Here is a 24144-nt window from a genome sequence, read left to right as displayed (position 1 = left end):
CTGGTTTCTTATTCCCACTTCTGTGTCTGGGAAGATGACAGAGCTGCATGCAGCTCTGGGATGGTCAGCACAGGAAGGACATCAGCCCATTGTTGTGAGTCCAGAGGAGACACAAGATGATTTGAATTATGAAGTTCCTCTCTTGTGAGGAAAGTCTGAAAGAATTGGATTTGTTCCTGGAAAAGGAAAGGCTTCTGGATGTCCCAATGTAGTAGCTTTCTACTACCTGAAGAGAGCCTACAACAAAAGACAGAGGCTTTTACAAGAGTAGGTGGTCCCAGGACAAGAAGTGATGACTTTAAACTGAGAGTAGATTTAGATGAGATATTAGGAGAATATTCATTACTGTGGAAGTGGTGAGACACTGGCACAGGCTGCCCAGAGAAGTTGTGGATGTTTCATCCCTGAAGGTATTCAAGGTCAGGTTGGATAGAGCTCTGAAAAACTTTGCCTAGTGAGAGGTGTTCCCAGCCATGGCAGAGGGGTTGGAACTAGATGATCTTTACACTCTCTTCAAACTCAAATATTCTATGATTATATTTCCTGCTGCAATCCAGTTTAACGTTTACTTTTATCTTTATTTTCAAATATTTAACAGTCTGAAACAGGGTAAGGAACATTTAAGATTTCTGGAATAAACCTATATTTTTAGAGTTTTTTTGTAACTTTTTTTTCAATGTCATCCTGAGGACAAAGACAGCAACATATTGCCCACACTGAATCGTCCCGTCCTCTTTGACAGAAGATGTATCATGCTATGGCCACTTTGTATTGATATATGTGCAAATAATTCTTCAGGAAAATTCAGGTTTTTTTCTTTCAAACTAGAATTTAAAGGCAAATATAAAGGACAAAAAAATCTCTCCGTGCTCACAGCCACACCTCCATTAACTGAAGAGAAATAAAACTTAATGAACTAGTAAGAGGATCTTCCCAGCTTAAACCCATGAAAATTAATAGACTATCAAACACGTGAGGAAGCACCATGTTATGTTAAAAATAATCATTCTCCCAATTGTGTTTTTTAGGCATTTAATTTTATGTCCAGAACAGTGTTTGTTGTGGTTCCTGTGGCTTAGAATGACAGATAGCACAGATGTTGGTAAACCTAACCATCAAATAACCAACACTGTTAACTTCTTGTAATAGTACCGCACAGTTGAGTGTCTTTGCCATAAAATATCAAGGTTAAAGCCTGAAAACCCCCACAGACAATTAATGCACCCAGTCCAACATTATCCTATGGATTGTCTACAAGAGAAACTTAGTGGGCACTCAGCTAGGCTATAAAATAATGTTACATTCCTTACGTCAGCTCCAAGCATCTCTGTGAAAGGTTGGTTGCTGCATTTTGAAAGCTATCCCATGCTGAGTATTCAAAGAACTATTTGCATTAGGAAATAGAAGTAACCAACATATTATAAATTTATACCTTTCCTTGCTTAATGCTTGTTTCTTTTGCAAATAAAAATCCCAGACACACTGAACTCATACACTGTACTAAAGTAAATAGCAGTACAAATTATTAACTTTTACTATTCTATATTCTGTTTGCCAGGCATTACTTTGGCAAGCAAGCTTTGCTTGCCAAAGAGTGTCAGCTTCCACAGACATTTTAATGAAAAGGCAAGAGAAGTGAGTAGTGTGCTTTTCTGTTTCAGAGGCAAAAACAACTGATCCTGAGATCTGATAGATCACCTCTCAAATATTTTGATCCAGTGTACTTCCAAATATTTTCAACAGCTTAGAAAATAAAATCTGTGTTTATTGGAAAAATCAGAAATCAAATACTGTACCATGCAGGCCTGATAATAACTCTAAAACTCTAAAAATATAGGTTTATTCCAGAAATCTTAAATGTATCCTTTCCCGGTACTTTAAGTCTTTATAATGCATAAACAAAGATAAGCCTGTTTTACAAAACCTTGCAAGATCCTGGAGCCCACTCCTGGATTTCAGTCAGCTTCCCCCAAAAGGAGTAACCCACGGAAGAAATCTATACTATGCCCCTCAACACTGAACTGGTTTTATGTGCAACAGGTGATGGAAGTGTATTTATAACATCTTATCTAGAAGTTCTCAGGTGAGGTTAATGGACTAGAGCTGCTATAAACTTCTACATTTGAAAAATTCAGACTCTTTAGTAAACACAATACTAAAACTGGCTAAAAATACAAGCCATGACTATCCACACCACTTCACAACCACAGCAATGCCCCCAAAAGAAAACTGTCAACTTCTCCCGTACATCCACATACTTGCACTGGAGCTAAGAATTTTGTTCAGGATGCATAATCAACCTTACTCTGTTAAAGACAAACCATCCTCACTGAGGAGGATATACGGAATGACAGTTTTGAAGACATACAGTAATTCAGGAGCTCAAAAGTTGCACAGGTAGTGCGTTTAATTTTTGGAATTATCATAGCTAATGCATGAAAAAACAATTGGATGTGTTAGATTATTGAATGAGTACATGCAGAACTTATATCTATAATTTATAATGGAGAACGCTCCTCTTCGCTATCCCATCTCTTCCTGTTCTGTTTCAGGGTGAACTGAAAAGAAAAGAAAGAAAATAAAAGAAACCAAAAACATCACTGACCAAATTATAATGGCACTTTATCTACGTAACTGCTTCTATTTGTGTGTGAAATAACTTTATATCTTTATCACACAAATAACCCATGTATTGTTGTCAATCATAAAACTTCCATTATTTTTGATCAGAAGCTATCCAAAGATGCCACAGGGTCTTAAGTGCTTTTGCAAATGTAGATACCATCCCTGCTGTAATGATAATTATGCTGAAGAACATTTTCTGACCTGTCTTGGCTACTCCCCCAAACACATAGTCTCAGCAATGTGAAATGCAACTGAAAAATCACAATAACAAAATTCCCCATTTCAGATCAACCTTTAATGAAATATTTATATATTGAGTACCGCAATAATTTTAAGTAACTTTTAAAAATAGTTAATCTGTGAGCCAACACAGACGCAACTTGTTTAATTTAAAAATGTATCAAGGTGAAACATTTCAAATTTTCCTCTATTTGGAGAAAACTGGCTGAAAAAACAGGCCAGAATTTGACAAAAATTAGTAATCAGTTCTTATTCTCTTCAAAAATAGAGTTTTCAGTTATTTTATAACTTCCAGAGAGGGAGAATGTGTCATTTACAATCAGTATCAATGACAACTTCATGTGAGTTAATGCTGCCAGATTTCAGAGAGTACTGTCAGACTCAACTCCACATTAACATTAAAAATGAGAGTGAAAACAACAACACGTCAGTTTTCAGTATTTCAGCTTCCAAACCAGATGGAATAATTTTCACAGTGTCAAATATCAAGAAGAAAAGGAATCAAGGAGAATAATCTCATTTATTCTTCTGATTAGCCTTGAAATATTCAGAAAATCTGGTATCATGTTCTACTTGTAAGACTGTTGATAGTACTATATGTTCTTTATTATTTACCATGCTACCAAGTTTGTATCCCCTTGAAATTTTACCAGCTATGGTAAAATTCATGCCATCACCATGATACAAATTCATTTTTGTTGAGAAAAATAAAGCCCAACAATAGAGGAAGAACCAACTCCCAAGTTCATCTTCCTCAGCACCTTTTCATCCAAACACTACCAAAAGCTGTGGTCTGGGAATGTGCCAAGCCTCTGACTTGCTTGCTATGCTGGACAGTACAGATACAGAGACTGAACTGATTCAACCATTGAGGCAGCAGGGAGCAAAAGCACCATCTCCTAGAGGCAAGAACTCAATGAGGTTGTGGGATATATTCACGAGAGTCCATTATGTCTTACTCCATTTTTCCCTCAAGCATAGTAGCCACTCTTTACTTTGGCTGGACACAGCAAGACCTCAATAAAAACCTACAAAAAGCAACTTGGAAAACTGAACTGTTTTTATGAAGAGTGAACTTTGTTCAAGACAGTCAGAGTTCATGTTATAAAATGGGATTCCTGCTAGGAAACAGAACCAAAGGCAGAGCCAATTAAGCACAACTAAATATTCCCAAAAGACGTGGTATGTCTTAACTTTTATTACCCTTCCGTGTAATTCCATTATCTGCCCTGAATCCAAGAACTGCTGCTGCTGCTTTCCTCAATGAATTACTGTTAAAGAACAATGAGATCGAGGGAGCTTTTTAAGCATTTTCAACATACATGAAATATAAACAATGTGGGTATATTTACATATATACATATGGTGTATGATCCTTGTCATTCTTTTCATTCTAAAGATATACATTGTGCACGACTCAGTGATGCTGAAATGAGAACATTAAAGAGGAGCCCCCCTTGAAGATCACCAGTGTTCTGCTGGGTTTTGTCTTCACCAGGAGCAGCAACCCATCATTCAGAAAAAGCAGTTCAGTCTTCCTTAGTGCAAAAATATATACATATATACACATATATATGCATGTATATATATATATACACACTCATAGATTTTTAACATAAGCATAGCACTCTGCAGTTTCCTAAAAAATTTCAGAATGTCAAGCAAATTGCAATGTTCCTTTTATATCATGAGGGCATTATTATAATTAAAAATACCATATAGTCATGCAATAGCATTCAATATTTAAAATATAGTAGTAACTTGATGTTTGTATCATGAATATTCAGTAAGTATTTATGATACAACTTAATAAGTGGTCAGTTACAGTGCAGACAATCCTAAAGCCATAGGTGAAAGCACTGAGATGTATAACTGCTTAGAATTTATCAAATCAAACATTAAGGGATTTGCATAAAGAATAAATATAGGGATGAATTTATCTGAACCATTCTCCACTGCATTTGTTTGAGTAGTAGTATCCTTGACTTTAAAGTGGAAAACTAAAACCATGAAAAGCTTTGCTAACCTTTATCATGTGCCTTCACAGTGACAAAACAAAAAGCAGGCAAGTAGGGAGTATTGCCCTCTGAAACAACATTCCCAAATCACAGCTGGGGCAGCAGCATCAGGGCAACCCCTCCTACATCTACAAGGACATGTTGTTCCTCTCCGAACACCTGCAGGGAGGCAGCCACTCTTCAGAGGGCTGTCACGGTCCCTTCGAATATCTTGGATTTACAGGGCAGTGAGAACTAATTTTGAAGATTTTAGAAAAAGCTAAGGTTACAGTTAACAATAGATGTTGCTGATTTAGCTGAAATGAATAGATAAGCTCTGCTGAAATCAGTTAAAAGTTAGAGGATGATTAAAAGAAACTGGATTTGTGATAAGCTACCCCGGATTTAATAACTCACTGCTTGTCAAACAGAGAAACTAATCAATACAACACAAGACCTCCTGTTTCCAGAAACCCACTGAAATAGTCCTGGAAAACAGGAAACAAGGAGTTCTATCATCCATTAATCACATCTGCATTGAAAAGGTTGAAAGTTTAGGATGAGAAAGACTTATTTTACTTCCTCTTTTTGGTGACTACTCCTCCCAAAAGGACCACCGACCCAATTTCCAGGAACAAACTATGCATGCTTAATAGTCTTTTTGTCAATTAGCATACAAAGTGGAGAAGTGGAAGTGACAGGGGTATGAATATACATTTGTGTTTTGTGTATTCAACATTTTTGTAAATAAAAGGCTTTGTAATTACCTGTGATCTTTGCAGTGTGCATTAGGGAGATATCCCACGAGCTGCCCAGCATTGCAATAAACGTACACTTTCTAACTTTAACTGTTAGAGAGTTTTTGTCTGTCACAGTTGGATATTGATACTAGATCGATATTCATATTTTAATAAATCAGCAGCATACTCTGATTTAAACTTTATTTCCTGAGCTCATTAAAAATACAACAAGCAATCATGACAAACAGGACCTCAATCTGCTTTTACCAGACTAATCTACGACATGAATTCAGTCCTTTATCTTGCAGGTCACAAGGTTTCATGACTTATAACTCTTAATTTGATTTGTGCACCTATAAGGATACAAAAACCCAGCCTGTGGTGGGTGTATTCATCCTCCCTCCTGCACTACATGTTGGTCTACCCTGTGTCACAGCTGGAAGCATGAAGGCCTCAGCAGTTGAGATGCTGTGAGAGTCACTCAAAATTTTTGGAGGGAAAGGTGATATTTTTGATATTCCAGACTGAAAGTTTGATCTCTACCATTTCCAGAGGGCAGCAGATTCTGACAAAACCGCCAGGCATAGATGATGGACAGCAATTTGTGGATGATAATGGCTGCAAAATTACTCTTTAGCTCTTTCTGTCCCCCTAATGGAACGGCTCCTGCATACATCATGCCTTAGCTTGAGCTACATTAGCCAAAATCTAACTATTAGTTGAATAATAGTCACAAGTGTGCAGCCACAGCATCAAGTGGCACCATGGTGTTTGGAGAGTCCCTGAGACAAGGCTGGGAGCAGGGTGGGGAAGGAGGGAATGGGAGCCCAGCTTGGCTGTCCAGCTGACTGTGAGTCACCCTAGCAGGCAGATTCTCACACTTGGGAGAACAATGCTCAGTTTTGCCTATGCTGTTGAGACCCTAACGTCAGCTTTTAACCACTGAGAGCATGTTACTTGCTTCCTTCCACAAGTCCCTGCACTCCCCAACCTCTAATGAATGCCAAAGAGCTCTGTGCCAAGCCCACTCAACTTGGCACACAAGGCACCCGATTCCCTTGGCTCGGGACCAAACCTCAGAAAACTTTCAATGTACATCAGAGCTCTTTTAAAGTCTGTTGCAGCACCAAGACATGACAAGCACGCAGTGCCTTGGCCAAAGTGGCTGCAGGGCAATGTCACCCAGATGCCCTCTGTGTGCATCACTGGCACTTTGTGCCACAGAACTGTGAGTAGGAACAGCCTGGTCACACAGTCTCCCATCTTTGTCCACAAAATGGAGAGCTGCACTCTCTCTGTGTCCCCGTAACAAGGACTGAGTGGTTCTCTCTAAAAATTACAGCAAGGGCTATTTATTTAAAATTAAAAAGGGCTAATAAAAAATACCCAGCAACTTAGTGATACCACAGAGTTGATGACCATCTCACTGTTTTGACAGTTGCTTATCGTGTATAGGGAAAAAAAAAAGGTCCCCAAAAAAGAACATTCCTATGCTTAATTCTGATGTTCATATCCAATATCAAGTTCTTTCAGCTGAAGATGAGTTTACTTTTGAAATGTCTAACTTTACACTGTAATAAAAAAAAAAAAATCAAATTCAATATTAGCAGTCATTTTTTATTAAAATGAAATGTTTAATCTAAACAAGCGACTGTTTGATATTCTTCTTTGTAAGGAAAAGACATACTTCATTTTGGCTGATGAATAACTTTTTTCTCAATTCTTTTGAACTGTCAAATTTACAATGATTAGGTAAAAAAGAGAGAAAGAAAAAATTAGATATCAGTATGTGCTTTTGAGGCTCATTTGCTAATATAGGTCAGGAAGATATAACAGCTCCTTCTCTGCAGTAGCAAGCAAGAAAAGATGCTCAATTCAGCATTCTGCCTTCAGGTAACAGTGATTTCTAGGCAATGTGAATTCTGATTTATGCAGACCCCCACATGATTCAAGATTCACCTCAGGTTCAAATACCTGGAGGATGTAGACGCCTACAGTAAATATCACAATCCTTGAGACTCAGAAGCCCATAGCACCACAGGCTCAAATCTAGGACCAAAGGCTCCTAAACATTGAGAGTACTTTCACACACACACAGTGGAACAGTTGGAATTTTCAGAAGTCCCAGGCTGTGTGCTCTGGCATGGGCATCACAACACTATTTATACAGTTATATTTTTTAAGGCCATTTGACCTTTTTCCTTGACCTGTAGAGTCCTGGGTTTAGAATACTGAAACATCAAGGAGAAGGAATTAGTTGCCCACAGGTTACCACTGAAATCAATTTCTTTTTAAAAAGTTGTGGTTTGGGGGATTTTTTTGGTGATTTTTTTAGCTTCATTTGGATTTTAATTGAGGCAGACTTCTGTCATCTAATTGAAAAAACCCCAAAACTCTAGTACCTCCGAATCAGGAGATGCTTCTCTCGGGATGTTTTTTAGCTGAGAAAGTATTCTTACAACATTTAACCATATCTAGTATTTCTCAGTTGTAACAATTTACATATTGAAATTTAAATAATATTTAAAAAATATAACTGAAGTTATCTGCCTCCAAAATTTTTCCACTGCTGTTTGCTTCTAGATTAAAATGAAAGTAAAAGTTACTTCCTACTTTGTGGAAAGTTTTTTGCCTTTCAAAAACTCATCCTCTTCTAGACCCTGATCTAAGCAGGAAACCTCTCTGAATCCAGTGAGGATACTTTACAGACAGACATAACCAATAGACATGGTTACTACCTTGCTCTTCATAAGTGGAGAAAATCTTGCTATCTGTTAAAAATTCCCCACATCCTATCATTTAGAGCATTTTCTCAATAAGAATGTGATTCATGATAGTTAACATAAGAGCCATTTCCTATGTGAGGTCATGTATATATTTTTTTCCCTAAAAGTAACAGCTCATTTTAAGAATATTTCACAATGCGTGAGAAACATCATTGAACGGAGGGTTTGGTTTAGCAAGACCAGAGCACACTAATATTTGTCTTTGTACAGAGGAGAAAGTTGCTGCATTTTTGATACACAGACAGTTAAGAAGTCATTAGACACTCTGTGCCTACTGATTCTATAGATTGTAGTTCACATTCAGACTTTTGCTACACAGCTAACTGAATTTCTGTGTGAGCTGTAAGCTATTGCCCATTGCACTGAAATATTCCAGCATTTCACAGTCATGATTTTAGTTATTTTTGCTGAAAATTAACACTAGACTGTGCAGAAGAGTCTTTGTGCTACACCATCACATTTGAGACTTTCTCTGTGAGACTACAATAAACTCAAATCTTTGAGGGCTGATTTAAGGTGGCATTACAAAACTGTCAGTTCATGCTCTGTGGCACAGGAGGATTTGACAACTAGCTGACGTGTTGTAGACGGAGTTAAAAATTTAACCAAAATTGACCTGTAAGACAGTCGGGAAACCAATACTACCTAGTAAGGCATGTTTAGTACACAGACATTACTGGGCAATACCAGCCCACTTAATCATCCAACTCCAAACAAGCCTGAGGACAACTGAAAATTCCAGCCAGTGACAAACATTTACAGGAGGAAAAGGCTTGCAGATTGTTTTCTGTCACCTGTAATACAGAGGAGAACACACTGGGTTTGGCAAAAGTAGATTATGTAACATGCAAAAAGATGACATTTTTTAATGACTTGCAACTGAAATCAATTTCACTTATTTTATACTGCTGTATTAGATTACAAAGCCATGCAGATTTTTATGTGAAAACAGATTCTAAGGAGTGATTAAAAGGCATAGTTAGGTGCTGTTGCCTAGTACTAGAGCTCTAGTACTGAACCAGGAATGTTTTCTCTTTCCTTTAACTGAATGTCCTGGGGTGACAGGACATTTTCATGCTTTGTATCCCAAATCGTGGTTGGTTTTCTTTTTTTTGTTTTTGTTTTTTTTATTTTTTTTTCCCCTGTTCCCGTGTGCCCAGTTTGTTTTGTCTGTGGCTGAGCCCCTCCCCTGGCTGCTTGCTTCTGGCTTGCTGCTAGCTTTAGGCTGCTTTTGCTGGCTTTGCTCTTTGCTTTCTGCTTTTTGCTTGTTTTTTTGCCATCTTTTTCTGCTTTTGTGTTTCCCCTTCTTTCCTTCCTCCCTTCCTTGAAGACATCGGACCTGCTTCGGGCCCTGATTCGGGAACGTCAAGGGAACACCCCCCGGAGTCTGCACGTGAAAGAAGCTTTGGCACCCTCCTCAACAGAGACTGCTCACCCTCTCTTGGACTGGTGAAAACATTTCTTGTCATCTCGGACTGTTTTCCTTGTGTTGGGGAGTGTTTTTTTTCATTGTTTCTCAATAAACAAGTTTTTTCCACCTTCTCCTCTGAGGAAATTCCTCCCGAACCCGGTGGTGGGGGAGGGAGTTGTGGAATTTTGTCCTAAACTAGGACAAACAAATTTGGTGGCCCGTACGGGGAGAGTGATCATACAAAGTGGAAAAAACTTCATTCTAATAATATTTTGGTTTCTGTTGTTTTGTGGGCATATTGGTATGTCTCTTTTTGAAGGTATAATGTCATTTGGAGTGAAAGCCTGCCTCTATTTCTGGTCATTAGGGTTCTTTGAAGTTTTAATACCTTTTTGGTCATTAGGTTTATTCTCTTATCCAGCAATAGCCCCGATATTGTCCTTGATGCATAGCTTTTGTAACCGTGGGGCACTAACCAGAATATTTATCGGGCTGGGCTTGGTTGTGTTGATTTGTAAGAGGTTCATAAAAATGTTGCTATCGTTTCCAGGAATGGATGGTTCATGGTTATGGTTGTGTGCTCAGTTTGTTAGGGGAGAAGCAGGGGAGGAGGCTTTTCAGCCTTTGCTCTCCTTCTTCTCCTCCAAATTGTTTACATCTCTATTAGAAAATGTTTGGTTATCCCTGACTGCCAAGGACACCATCTTTCTGGCATTCAATTTAGTAAGCTTTCTTTATACTGTCTGCAGTTTATATAAGATGAAGGCTGAGATTTCTAGAGGGGCTGGTGAGACTCCTGATTTAGGAGTGAAACCAAGGGTGAAGAATTCTGAGTGGCGTGGGAAATGGGAAGATATGGGCCAAATTTTAAAGGAGTTTTCTGATCCTGTAGTCTGGGACTTCCCATCTGAACAAATTCAGAACCCAGCTGAGGTGGTAAAGTATCTGAAAGAGAGGTGCCATGGTAACACTAAGGAGGAAAGGATCATTGCAGTGAGCTGGGCCCTGGCACATGCTTATCGCACCCTGCTAGATACTGTAGGGCAGCAGATAGAGGAAAGGGAACAGGGAGATAAATTAGTTACTGTCCCAGTCACTCAGGCTGCAGAAAACATCCCAGGCTCCAGGCCAGTAGTTAAACCAGACAGTAAGCCCCAACCAATGGCTGTTGCTGCAAATACAAAAGGTGGAAAGTGTAAAGGCAAGACTGACCGAAGGGTGGAGGATGATGATGATCCAAGAGAAGGACCATCACCAAAATCAGAGACCACAGCAAGTGGCATAGATTCCGGAGCCAATATTGATTCCTTCTCCCTGAAGGACCTTCGAGGCCTAAGGAAGGATTATAGGCGACAGCCCGATGAGTCTATAATTAGTTGGCTAGTCCGCCTTTGGGATGCGGCAGGGGAGGCTACCATTCTGGATGGCACTGAAGCGAGGCATTTAGGATCCCTGTCACATGATCCTGTCATCGACCAAGGCATGATGAGGAGGGCTAGCCCTCACAGCCTCTGGGAACGGGTCCTGGACAGCGTAGCACAAAGATACCTGTGTGCAGATGACCTTTATATTCAGCAGACACGGTGGAAGACCATAGAACAGGGGATCCAACGCCTGAGGGAGATGGCAGTGGTAGAGATCATTTTTTCAGATGATATAACAACTAGGAATCCGGACTTAGTACCGTGCACACCTGTAATGTGGAGGAAACTTGTGCGCCTTGGGCCACCTGAATACGCTTCTGCTCTAGCAATAATGAAGCGGGATGAGGTATATGAGACTGTGCTCGATATGGCAAAGAAGCTTCGGGCATATGCAGATGCTGTACATGGCCCAACTCATGCCAGAATTGCAGCTGTGGAAACACGACTGCAGAAATTAGAAGATAAAATAGAGGAAAGTCGTAAGAAACTCAGGGAAGAGATTAAGGAGGACCTCCTCCAAATCTCAGCTGTACAAATTAGAGGCCCTAGTATCCAACGCAGACGTTCCTCTGTTGGGGAGAGAAGGTACACCCCACGAGCTGAGTTGTGGTTCTTCCTACGTGAGTCTGGAGAAAACATGAGGAGATGGGATGGGAAGCCTACTGCTGCTCTGGCACAATGGGTGCGTGAATTGAAGGAAGGTAGGAAAAGGGAAGCAGCTCCGGTTGCCCGTACTCGAACTGTCAGGCATAATGATGATGATGACTTGTCCGATCCCCTTGAAGGAACTTCCAAGACATATGTCTCAGGAGAGAAGGATAACCAGGCTTAGAGGGGCCCTGCCTCTAGCCAGGAAGAGGCACGGGAAAACCGAGTCTTTTGGACTGTGTGGGTTCTATGGCCTGGCACATCAGAGCCACAGAAATATAAATCTTTGGTTGACACCGGTTCTCAGTGTACCCTAATGCCATCAGAACATGAGGGAACAGAACCTATTTCTATTGCCGGGGTGACAGGGGGATCACAAGAACTGACCCTGTTGGAAGCCAAGGTGAGCCTGACCGGGAAGGAGTGGCAGGAACATCCAGTTGTGACTGGCCCAAAGGCTCCGTGTATTCTGGGCATAGACTATCTCAGGAATGGCTATTACAAAGACCCTAAGGGGTTCAGATGGGCTTTTGGAATAGCTGCTGTGGAGGCAGAGGGCATTAAGAAATTGAACACCTTGCCTGGACTGTCAGAGAACCCATCTGCAGTAGGACTCCTGAAGGTAGAAGAGCAACGAGTACCTGTTGCCACCTCGACAGTGCATCGCCGGCAGTATCGAACAAATCGAGATGCTGTGATCCCCATTCACAAGATGATCCGAGAGCTGGAGAGCCAAGGGGTGGTCAGCAAAACCCACTCACCCTTCAACAGTCCCATCTGGCCTGTGCGTAAATCTGAAGGAGAATGGAGATTGACCGTGGATTACCGTGCTTTGAATGAAGTGACTCCACCGCTGAGCGCCGCTGTGCCGGACATGCTGGAACTCCAGTACGAGCTGGAGTCCAAGGCAGCAAAGTGGTACGCCACAATCGACATCGCTAATGCGTTTTTCTCCATCCCTCTGGCTGCAGAATGCAGGCCTCAGTTTGCTTTCACCTGGAGGGGCGTGCAGTACACCTGGAACCGATTGCCCCAGGGGTGGAAGCACAGTCCCACCATCTGCCATGGACTGATCCAGACTACGCTAGAAAAGGGTGAGGCTCCAGAACATTTACAATACATTGATGATATCATTGTGTGGGGAAACACAGCAGCAGAAGTGTTTGAGAAAGGAGAGAAAATCATCCAAATTCTCCTGGAAGCTGGCTTTGCCATTAAGAAAAGTAAAGTTAAGGGACCTGCTCGGGAGATCCAGTTCCTGGGAGTGAAGTGGCAAGATGGACGGCGCCAGATTCCTACTGATTTCATCAATAAAATCACAGCTATGTCCCCACCAACCAACAAGAAGGAAACACAAGCTTTCTTAGGTGCTATAGGTTTCTGGAGGATGCACATTCCTGAATATAGTCAGATTGTGAGCCCTCTTTACTTTGTTACCTGTAAGAAGAACGATTTCTATTGGGGCCCTGAACAGCAGCAAGCCTTTGCCCAGATCAAGCAGGAGATTGCTCATGCAGTAGCCCTTGGCCCCGTCAGGACAGGACCAGAGGTAAAGAACGTGCTCTACTCTGCAGCTGGGAACCATGGCCTGTCCTGGAGCCTTTGGCAGAAGGTGCCTGGTGAGACCCGAGGCCGACCATTGGGATTCTGGAGTCGGAGCTACAGAGGGTCTGAAGCCAACTACACCCCAACAGAGAGAGAAATCTTGGCTGCGTATGAAGGAGTCCAAGCTGCTTCAGAAGTGATTGGTACCGAGACACAACTCTTCCTGGCACCTCGACTACCCGTGCTGGGGTGGATGTTTAGAGGAAAGGTTCCCTCTACCCACCATGCTACCAATGCTACCTGGAGCAAGTGGATTGCCCTCATTACACAGCGCGCCCAAATTGGGAAACTAAATCGTCCTGGGATTCTGGAGGTAATTACAAATTGGCCTGAGGGTGAAAGCTTCAGTCTTACTGGTGAAGAGGGAGAAGAGCAAGTGACACGTGCCGAAGAAGCTCCACCGTATAATCAGCTGCCAGCAGAAGAAACGTGCTACGCTCTTTTCACTGACGGTTCCTGTCGCCTTGTGGGGATGAACCGCAAGTGGAAAGCAGCCGTATGGAGCCCCACACGACAAGTCGCACAAGCTATGGAAGGAGAAGGTGGATCGAGTCAACTTGCGGAGCTCAAAGCCGTTCAGTTGGCCCTGGACATTGCTGAAGCGGAGAAGTGGCCAAAACTTTACCTTTATACTGATTCCTGGATGGTAGCCAATGCTCTGTGGGGATGGCTGAAGAGATGGAAGGAGGCGAACTGGCAGCGCAGAGGAAAACCAATTTGGGCTGCTGAAGAATGGAAAGACATCGCTACCCGGTTAGAGAAACTACCTGTGAAGGTTCGCCATGTAGATGCCCATGTCCCTAGAAGCAGAGCCAATGAGGAGCAGCAGAACAATCAGCAGGTAGATCAGGCTGCAAAGATAGGGGAGTTGAAGATAGATCTTGACTGGGAGCACAAAGGAGAGCTGTTCCTAGCACGATGGGCCCATGATGCCTCAGGCCACCAGGGTAGAGATGCCACCTATAAGTGGGCACGAGACCGAGGGGTGGATTTAACCATGGATAGCATTTCTCAGGTTATTCATGACTGTGAGACGTGTGCTGCCATTAAACAGGCTAAGCGGGTGAAGCCCCTCTGGTATGGGGGGCGGTGGTCCAAGTACAAGTATGGGGAGGCTTGGCAGATTGATTACATCACGCTGCCTCAAACCCGCCAAGGCAAGCGCCATGTGCTAACCATGGTGGAAGCCACTACGGGATGGTTGGAAACCTACCCCGTGTCTCATGCTACAGCCCGCAACACCATCCTGGGCCTTGAAAAGCAGGTCCTTTGGAGGCATGGTACTCCTGAGAGGATTGAGTCAGACAATGGGACTCATTTTAAAAATAATCTTATTAACAACTGGGCTAGGGAACATGGCATCGAGTGGGTGTACCACATCCCCTACCATGCACCAGCTGCAGGTAAAGTGGAGAGGTACAATGGATTGTTAAAAACCACTTTGAAAGCACTGGGTGGGGGGTCTTTCAAGAACTGGGAGCAGCATTTAGCAAGAGCCACCTGGTTAGTTAACACTCGAGGTTCCACCAACCGAGCAGGTCCTGCCCAGTCTGAGCCCCTTAATATAGTAGATGGAGATAAAGTCCCAGTGGCCCATGTCAGAGGTTTGTTGGGGAAGACAGTATGGATTAATCCTGCCTTGAGTACAGGCAAACCCATTCGTGGGATTGTTTTTGCTCAAGGACCAGGTTATACCTGGTGGATAATGCAGAAAGATGGGACAACCCGTTGTGTACCTCAGGGAGATCTGATTGTGGGATGATATCATTGTTCGCTGAGCATTACCACCATTGTTTGTACGTTAGGTCATACAGATATGAGACAGAAGGAAACATGAAAGTGTCAAAGGTCTGAGCAAGTAAGATGGAAGGAAATGTGTTAAGTGTGGAAGGTTTGAGCAAGTGAGAAGAAAGTTTTTTTTTTTCATTGTGTTCAGTAACATGTTCACGATATGGGATAAGGGGTGGAATGTCCTGGGGTGACAGGACATTTTCATGCTTTGTATCCCAAATCGTGGTTGGTTTTCTTTTTTTTGTTTTTGTTTTTTTTATTTTTTTTTCCCCTGTTCCCGTGTGCCCAGTTTGTTTTGTCTGTGGCTGAGCCCCTCCCCTGGCTGCTTGCTTCTGGCTTGCTGCTAGCTTTAGGCTGCTTTTGCTGGCTTTGCTCTTTGCTTTCTGCTTTTTGCTTGTTTTTTTGCCATCTTTTTCTGCTTTTGTGTTTCCCCTTCTTTCCTTCCTCCCTTCCTTGAAGACATCGGACCTGCTTCGGGCCCTGATTCGGGAACGTCAAGGGAACACCCCCCGGAGTCTGCACGTGAAAGAAGCTTTGGCACCCTCCTCAACAGAGACTGCTCACCCTCTCTTGGACTGGTGAAAACATTTCTTGTCATCTCGGACTGTTTTCCTTGTGTTGGGGAGTGTTTTTTTTCATTGTTTCTCAATAAACAAGTTTTTTCCACCTTCTCCTCTGAGGAAATTCCTCCCGAACCCGGTGGTGGGGGAGGGAGTTGTGGAATTTTGTCCTAAACTAGGACACTGAACTTTCCTGTAAACTTGCTGCCCTATAAACTTTAAAGTAGATGGCTACAACCAAGCTGATGAAAAGCATGTATTCAATGCAGACTTACTAGACATGACATTGAAGCATTGCTATTTTCTAGCTAAATCAAAGTCTCTAACACTACAGTTCTATACATTTCACTTAGAACATCGGAGTAACTATAATCTAACCAGCTCAGATTAATATATCACACCAACATGTGAAGTAAAAACCAGACCAGGATAACCTCAGCCACCTAATAACAAGTAGCATGATGAGGAAATAACAAACCAGAAACTGAGTTTTAAATCAAGGAAGGAAAACCACGAAAATTCAGGCAGAATACCAGGTGGCTTTTTTGACCTTCTGCATGTAATTTTTTTTCCATATGGCCAAGTCTGCCTGGAGCACAGAAATTCACACTAATAAGCAGTAAGTTGCCAGATTTTCATAATGATTAAATTAGTTATAAATAATGGCTTTGCTATCACCAGTGACACTGAATGAATGCTTAACTTGATTGCGAACATCAAGAATGAAAATAGGATTCATATTACAACATTGTTGGGGGTTAGATTTGGTTTTGTTTTTTTTTCCTCCTCACAGAATTTTTTCCCATAAGTTTCCAAGAAGCCTTAATGACTACTTAGTCAGGACAAAAAGAGTGCTTGAGGGATATAGCAGCACGAAGCTACACCTATTGTTTCTGAGTCCCTGGGAGTGTCCCTCAGAGGGGAGAGATGATTAGCTTTGGGGAAAGGCAAAAAGACAGATCTGGGGGAGGGGGAAGCACTCTTGCTCTCAGCGCCGAGGAGGACGGTCAGGCTGCCCTCTGCCTCTGCCTCGTCCTGGGAAATCTACCGTCATCTGCTGTGTACCCGGGAATCCTGAACTCGCTTTCTCCAGCCTCTCCCCCCACCGCCGCTGCTTCTTCGGACCTTTGAGGCTCTCCTGCTACTCTGTAGCCCTGCACTGCCCAGCCCTGCCGGGACACCCCTGCCTCCAGCTGCCAGTGCAGACCTCATCTCATCCACCAGCCCGGGACTTTTTCCTTCCTTCCAGTTCGGCCTCTCGGAGTCCTGCAGGGGCACCCAGATCAAACTGCTCTGGGCTTTTGTAAAAGAAAGCCCTCAAGGTTCTTGGTTCTGTTTATTATTGATGCTGTAGTTGTTGTTTGTTTGTCGTTTTGTCATATATACTAGTAAAGAACTGTTATTCCTACCCCCATACCTCTGCCTGAAAGCTCCTTTAATTTTCCTTTTAATTGGAATAATTTGGAGGGAGGGGATTTGAATTCTCCATCTCTAGGGAGGTCCTGCCCCTTCCTAGCAGATGTCTGTCTTTCAAACCAAGACAAACATTTTATAATAACAGTCCCTTTTTACCCCTGCAAATTATACTATAACCTTTCAGAGGTGAATGAGACCTTTTCAGTCCTTTGTAAATAAAGTTCCATATCCAAACACAAGTAGTAGTTCTCAGCTAAGGCTCTCAGCCAGGCTGGCCTGCCCTGTGCTGGCAGAGCAGAGGCCTGTCCTGTACGGAATGTCATACCCCTTGCTGAGCAGGGGAGAACTGGGAATAGAGGCAGGAAAAGAATTCTTTAGACAGATGCTCTCCACCACTGTTGAAAAAAAGAAATATATGACCAAACCTTGGGTTTAGCTGCCCTAAAAGGCTAAGATACAGGAAAAATTGTTATAACTTCACTTATTACAAAAGACTGGTATATACAGCACACCCACTTTTGCGTTCACTGTAGTTGTGAACCATTCCCCAGCTATACAAATGGTGTCAAGGCTACCAAAAATTGATTGAAGTAGTGTGGATGTCCTAAGATGATAAACGAATGAAACAGACTTTGTGAAGTAAATAATTTTCTCACTTCACGCTCTGCTCTCTTTTGTAATGCAAGTAGTTAAAAGAAAATCAATAGGAAATACAAGACATTTCACACAAATGCTGGAAAAGAGACATTCCTCAGAAACGGATATAAGCTGTAGAGCATTAGACACTACTAAAACAGATAATCAACTAAATTTAATATCTATGTTAGGATGACACATACATATTTGCTGAATTTATTTATTTTGGTAGGTGTTCAGAAGCATCCTTATTTTTTTAGGGGTAGACCTTCATATGGCCTTGATTATCTGAACAAATTCAAACGGTTTTACATAATTCTGTTACTTCCTGGACTGTACTGAGTTAAGGACTGTGTTCTGCTTAATGCCTTTGTAAATACAGGAAAGAAGTTAGCTGAAAATAGAGGGGGAAAAAAGACATGAGAAGTCAGTCAAGCATGTAATAAGCAATGCCATAATTAAGAGAAAGAGGGTGAAAATGGAAAAATGCAAAACCCAAGTCAGACCTGAAAAAGCATTACTGTTTCAGGCAACGTTAACATTAATGAAACATTAATGACAGGGTAAAGGGGGCATTTTCCTCCTGCATTTATAGGTACATATCAAACTTCTAAGTAAGTTTGTAGTAAGTAAGGAAGTAATACTTATTTTATCAAATCTGGAAGCCTATTTTTTTTTCACTGACCATGAAGAGACCTCTAAATGAGACAGGACAAATTGCTCTTCTGATCTGTTAACTGGTCCCAGAGCAATACATCTCTTTTCAATACATCTCACATTTCTTTTTGTCTCTGATAATAACAAAAACTTTTCACAGCATCAAGAACATCACTGGAAATGGAGAATTACTACAAAATGTATACTACACATTTTATAAACCTCAGCTTTTCTTACAAGTCTAGCCCAATCCATGAATCAATATTTCAAGCATCCACAAAACAGTGTGACAAATGAGGCATGTATGTTTTTGCTACTTTACCTTTTTTAACTCTATATTTTAAGGCATCCCTCCATTCAGCAAGGATTGGTCCCAGGGGCTTTGGCTGGCCAGACAACTCCAGGCTGAACCCTTTCAAGCTTTCCATAACCTTATGAGGGTGGTGAAACTCCAAGACTTTATTTTCTTAGTCAGAAATTCTCATAATGTAATGCAGTAGAATCTCTGCTTCCTCAAGAAAAAAACTGTTTTGTGAAGCCTCCAGCATTTTTAGCAAAAATAAGAACATGCAAATCAGCGTTAAGCTTTAACAGCTCAGCCAGGCAGGTCAGACTTGTTGTTGAGTTTCTCCCCATATATCTTGGTTTGAAAAGACAGGTATCTTTCAGGGAAAACTAGAGTTTCCCTTGGAATGGAGAATGTAAAAACCCTTCCCTCCAAATTATTACAATTTTGCAATTAGGAGCTCTCAGGGAAAAATATGGGAATCGGAATAACTGTTCTTTACTAAGAACATTAAAAAATACAAATGCAGTCATTAAAAAAAAAAAAAACAAAAAAAAAACCACAAAAAAACCCAAACAAAATAAAAAAAGCGGAGGTGATCCTGTAGACAGGTTCAGTGGTGGTGAGATGAGTCCGGTCTTCCTCTGAGAATGCATTGGAAAAGAGGATGTCTGTGGTCCCTGTGTCCCCATTGTTATCTGGGTAGGGAATGGTTGGCTCCTCCCTACTGGGTAGAGCATCTCACAGTGGGATGGTGTAACGTGTCATGTCACTGGTGAGCCTTAATGGCCCATTAACAGAAGATATCCTCTGGAGGGTGGACAAAGTTGATGAAAGAGATAAGAAACACTGCCCCCCTGGTTATAACAGCTGGTCTATTATCAGAAGGCATCCACCCTCCTCCACTCTGGAGTTACAAGAGATAAAGAAAAAAGAAACCACCTTCCAGCTGCTTTCTACAGATAAAATAGAATACACGTTTTTTTGGTTGCATAACCCAAGACACCATATAACCATTTCACAGCCAATCAAACAGCAATGGGGATGTAACAAAACAGTGAAGAAAGGCAAAAATATAGTTAGGAACATAGGGTCATAAGACGTGGATGTTTCTGCAACATTTTTAATGAGGCTGTACTTGCTATGCCAGCCGAAGTGCCGCAGAGCACACACCTGACCTGTGGGAGACGTGTGATTTGCTTAGTGACCATCTGGCCATGGGGAAGTTGAGGAACGGTTAGAAGTGAAGCAATAGCTCTCTTTGCAGTCATTCTCAGGGCACAGTGGTTTACTGCTCTTTATTTCCACCTTCCAGCAGCAATGTTAAAGCATGCCCCTCAGCAAGAAAGGGAGATTTGATCCATAAATTTTCCCATTGCTCGAGAGGTGGCTGCCAGAATGACCACTGCACTTTCAGAGAAAGAAGTGGAGGCACAGAACGTGAACATCTCTCTTTCCTCAGTGAGGTCCTGAAAACCTATTTCTTCCTTTTTACAGGGGGAAAGGCAGGCATAGGTGGAGGATGGGAAAAGATTTCCATGACCTGGCTAGTCTTGCTCAATGCTCTGCACAACTGTTTTGGGAATCCACATCATCAGCAAGTTTCACCTTCTCTGACTGAGGCAAAAACCTCAACAAATATTATTCTTTCAGGCTTGCCGTGATGAGAATAAAGGAAATTTTATTTCTTGGTAAGTTTTGAAGGGGAAGAAGATACAAGAATGAAAAGAGACTGAAAGTATTGTGAAGAATGATAATGCAGAGAGGCAGAGTTTGGAGAAAGGGGGACACACTCAGTGTCCTTCAATTCCTCACTTTGTCCTCTCTCGCATATGCTGGTGGAGCCAAGGACCCTGCTCTACTACCTGCCATATTAGCTCCACAGCAACCTACTGAGGCCTTGTGAGATTTTCCCAAGAGAGCAGGGGAAAAGGATATGTTCTAAATAACATTTAAAATGTAGTAATCATTAATTACAAGGGTTTTGCTTGTTTAATTTAGGCTTATGTAATGCAGAAGTATTTGGAAAATAATTTCAAGCTCTTGGTGTAAGTCACTCTCCCCTCACCCTCTTGCTAGAGACTGTAAATATGTGTTTTACTCACTTCTCTAGGCTCAACATTAATGTCTTCATCTGCAGGAATAACATCAGGGTGAAGGAAGAGGAAGAAGAATGAGGAAAAGCATTATCAGGAGCTTAAGAACATCCATACATATATGAGGACTCTCTATCCAATTTAGCTGAAGACAGGATCTGGTACATGGCCATGAAAGTAACCTTTTGGTTTCACATAGGACTGATGCTGAAAAAACAGGTTAGAGAAGCTGAAAACCGACTGAGGCATCTGAAACAGCTCCCTTCATATGCAGCTCTCTGTAGACAAGAGACCAGCCTTTTGTGATTGCATAATGACAAAAACACCTAAGACTAAGTGAAGTGGTTCCACAAGTACTAAAAATGAAACCTGAAACCCATAAAATTCTTTCAGTCCTTATGTATCTGATGAATCCTGTAACTTTTCTAAAGTTCCTATTAGCTAGTTTTATATATAATGAGAAATACTTTCCTTGAAGTGTTAAGTTTTAATATACTCACAATATCAGTAGATCCATTATCAAGTAGGCATTAATTGAAGTGTATTTATCACAAAACCATAGAAGGAGAATGTCAGTTACTAGCAATGAAATTATTAAATGCACCTTTTGCAGCAAATACTCTTTTTTATTTTTTGAAGAAAGAACTCACCTGCATTTTAGACTTTAATGAGGCAAGGAATCAATAGCATGCTATGAAAAGAAACATATGCCACTTTCTCTTGAGGAGTATGATTAGCATTCCACAATTCAAAATAAGGGTTATATTGATTCACTTAGCAAATTTTCAGTCCTTATTCATGAAAAGGAGAATCAAGGAAACTTGAAAAGTCTTGCTTTCTTTTCTTCCACCTCCACCTCTCTCAGTGAGCCATAATTATCAGTGAAAAATGGAAAATATTACATTTCACTGGTTTCTATATTCTTTATAGTTTTTGTTGTTTTGGGTTTTTTTTTCCCATTGATTTGTCAAATGTAATTCACTTAAGTTTTTGGTTTTTTAAGCTCACCACAGAGACCAACCTTTGTGACTTCCACCTTGGATTTATAATATGTCCAGAGAAATACCAACTTTTAGGCCCTAACTGTTTCTTATGTAAACATTTTCTATCTTGTAGAGATATTTTTATGCTAGTATCATAGTGTTCATTAGGTATGTCATTGGTTTTGAATGGAAGATACTAACAAACTGACTCTTACATGCAGTTTTGTTTTTCTTGCTTTCTTTTCCATTGTAATCAAGGACTACAGATGATTAGAATAATGGCGATTTTTGAACCAAAAGATTCAGAGAAGGAACATGTCACTTAATGACAAAATTTTTGCTAAAACCCAAAACCCAATAGTTTGCTTAAGCTCCCTTCCCTCCTTGAGCAGGCTGCTTGTCTAAACTCCAGCTCTTGGAAGACTTCACTCCTGTGTCATCGTTCTTTTTCTGCAGCAGAAGAAAACAGTACCTATATGAGCAGTGCCTGTCCTACAAAGGGATTCAGGGAAATGAGGACGGTGAATGAAGTGCAGTTTCAGGGAGGCAAAATAGTCCTAATGTAAGAGATCTGGATCTTTAGAAGAAATCTTTCAAGTTCAACTTTCCCTTGTCTTATCAAACCCCGGGTTGAAAAAGGAAGTGTTAGGATCCAGCTTGAGTGACAGCAGCACTACTGCAATTTGCTTTAGAACATTTGCTGGGTTAGCTCTTGCCGATACATTCCATTCTAGATTTGGGCTTATTTTCCAAAAAAAAGCTGTTGAAATGGAACTGAAAAAATTGCATTTTTTGTTAGCTAATGGCAAGTTTGTACAGTGTTTTTGTCAGAGTTTTACTGCAGTAAGAAATAAGCCTTCCATTGTTATATACAAAGAAATGAAGCAAACATCTTCCTGTTATCTTGTTGGTATCAAGAGCTATCTCCATACATGTGTACAGGAACCTACATGCTCCCTGTTGTGTGTGAAGTGAGAAACTAGGACATCTGGCAGAAGTTGTCCATCTATTTTCAAGCCCATGGATTCCACACATGCAGGTTTCAGAGTTTTCTTTTTAAAATTTCATCCCTCGGTTAGGTCTGCTTAATTTCCATTAATTTTAGCAGAAAATGTGTACACACATCTACAGATGAAATGTTTGCTTTCAGTGACTGTCTAATATGAAAACCATTAGAATTTACTAAACTTTCACCATAGGCCTTGGCTTTCATTGACTTTGGTCTTAGCTATTTTTGCTATCATAAAATGTCTATTATAATAAACAAAGTCTTTCTCAGCTTCACATTTATTTTAATTTTTCTTTCCTTGGAAAAGGTATGTGAAAAGCCAACTACTCTTCATCAAGCAATATTGCATTAAATTTTTTAATTTTAAACATAGCCAATATGAATTTAAAGCAATGGTAGAAATAGACCTCGAAGTATTAAATGTCAAGATTTTTGATGCCTAGATTACAAAATGTTTGACTTCAAGTTTAACAATTATAAGTTTATACTTGTATAGATTACCAGCAGTTGAAATTACATGTTACACCATGAGGAATGCAATTAATTCTTTCTGAGTATGCTATATAATTTTGAACTTTATTATTTCTTTTGGAATTTGACAAAACTTTAAGAGACCGGACCAGAACCTCCCAAAAGATTTACTCCCTTTTCTTTTGTAAAATTAATTTAAACTATGTTTACATGACTTCTCTCAGCCAGTATCTTTGCTAGCCTGGAGATGTGACAGCACAGTCAGTAAGAGACCTGGTCGTACAGTGCTGTATTGGGTGCTACACTGCCCTTTCTTTACACATCCAAGAAAAACATCGAGCAAACGGGTGTCTTGAATTCTGAGCATAAGAATATTTCTAAATTAGTATGGCTGGTCTCTAACACAGATAAAGAACAAGAAAAACAGACATGAAAGGAAACATATTCTCATTCTGAGGGCACCATCTTAAGGTTGTGTGAAGCCTCTTTCATTCATGTCCAACATAAAGCCTTTTCTTCATGGGTTAGGAGATCCCGCTCTCCTTAAAACTGGAATAATGCATCACCTGTATGTGTGAAACATAAATGCAAAATAACATCAAGAAGCTCTCTGCTCTCTGAATTCATTTGTACAGAGGGAGCTGGGAGAGTTAAGAGGAAAGCACTTAGCTCAAAAGATTCATCAGATTAGACATCGCTCTTGAGGCACAAGCTTACATCCCATTTAACATGTTGGAAGGAGGCTGGGAGAAGGACAGAAAAG

General features: G+C 41.0%; 1 long non-coding RNA gene across 3 annotated transcripts in view; it reads right to left on the bottom strand.

Annotated features, from left to right (window-relative positions):
- Window positions 1-24144, bottom strand: part of LOC134552178 (uncharacterized) — a 66107-nt gene that overhangs the window by 4734 nt on the left and 37229 nt on the right. Inside the window, exon 4 of one of the 3 annotated variants that reach the window (XR_010080800.1) lies at window positions 263-2558. The exons of the other annotated variants lie outside the window; for them this stretch is intronic. This is a non-coding gene — a long non-coding RNA (uncharacterized LOC134552178). Of the gene's footprint in view, window positions 1-262; window positions 2559-24144 lie in introns of those variants that run through there. 3 annotated transcript variants of the gene reach the window in all.

This window comes from Prinia subflava, chromosome 1, assembly GCF_021018805.1.
Source record: "Prinia subflava isolate CZ2003 ecotype Zambia chromosome 1, Cam_Psub_1.2, whole genome shotgun sequence".
In the NCBI taxonomy this organism is placed as follows: Eukaryota; Metazoa; Chordata; class Aves; order Passeriformes; family Cisticolidae; genus Prinia; species Prinia subflava.
This window is presented reverse-complemented; position numbering and strand designations above follow the sequence as displayed.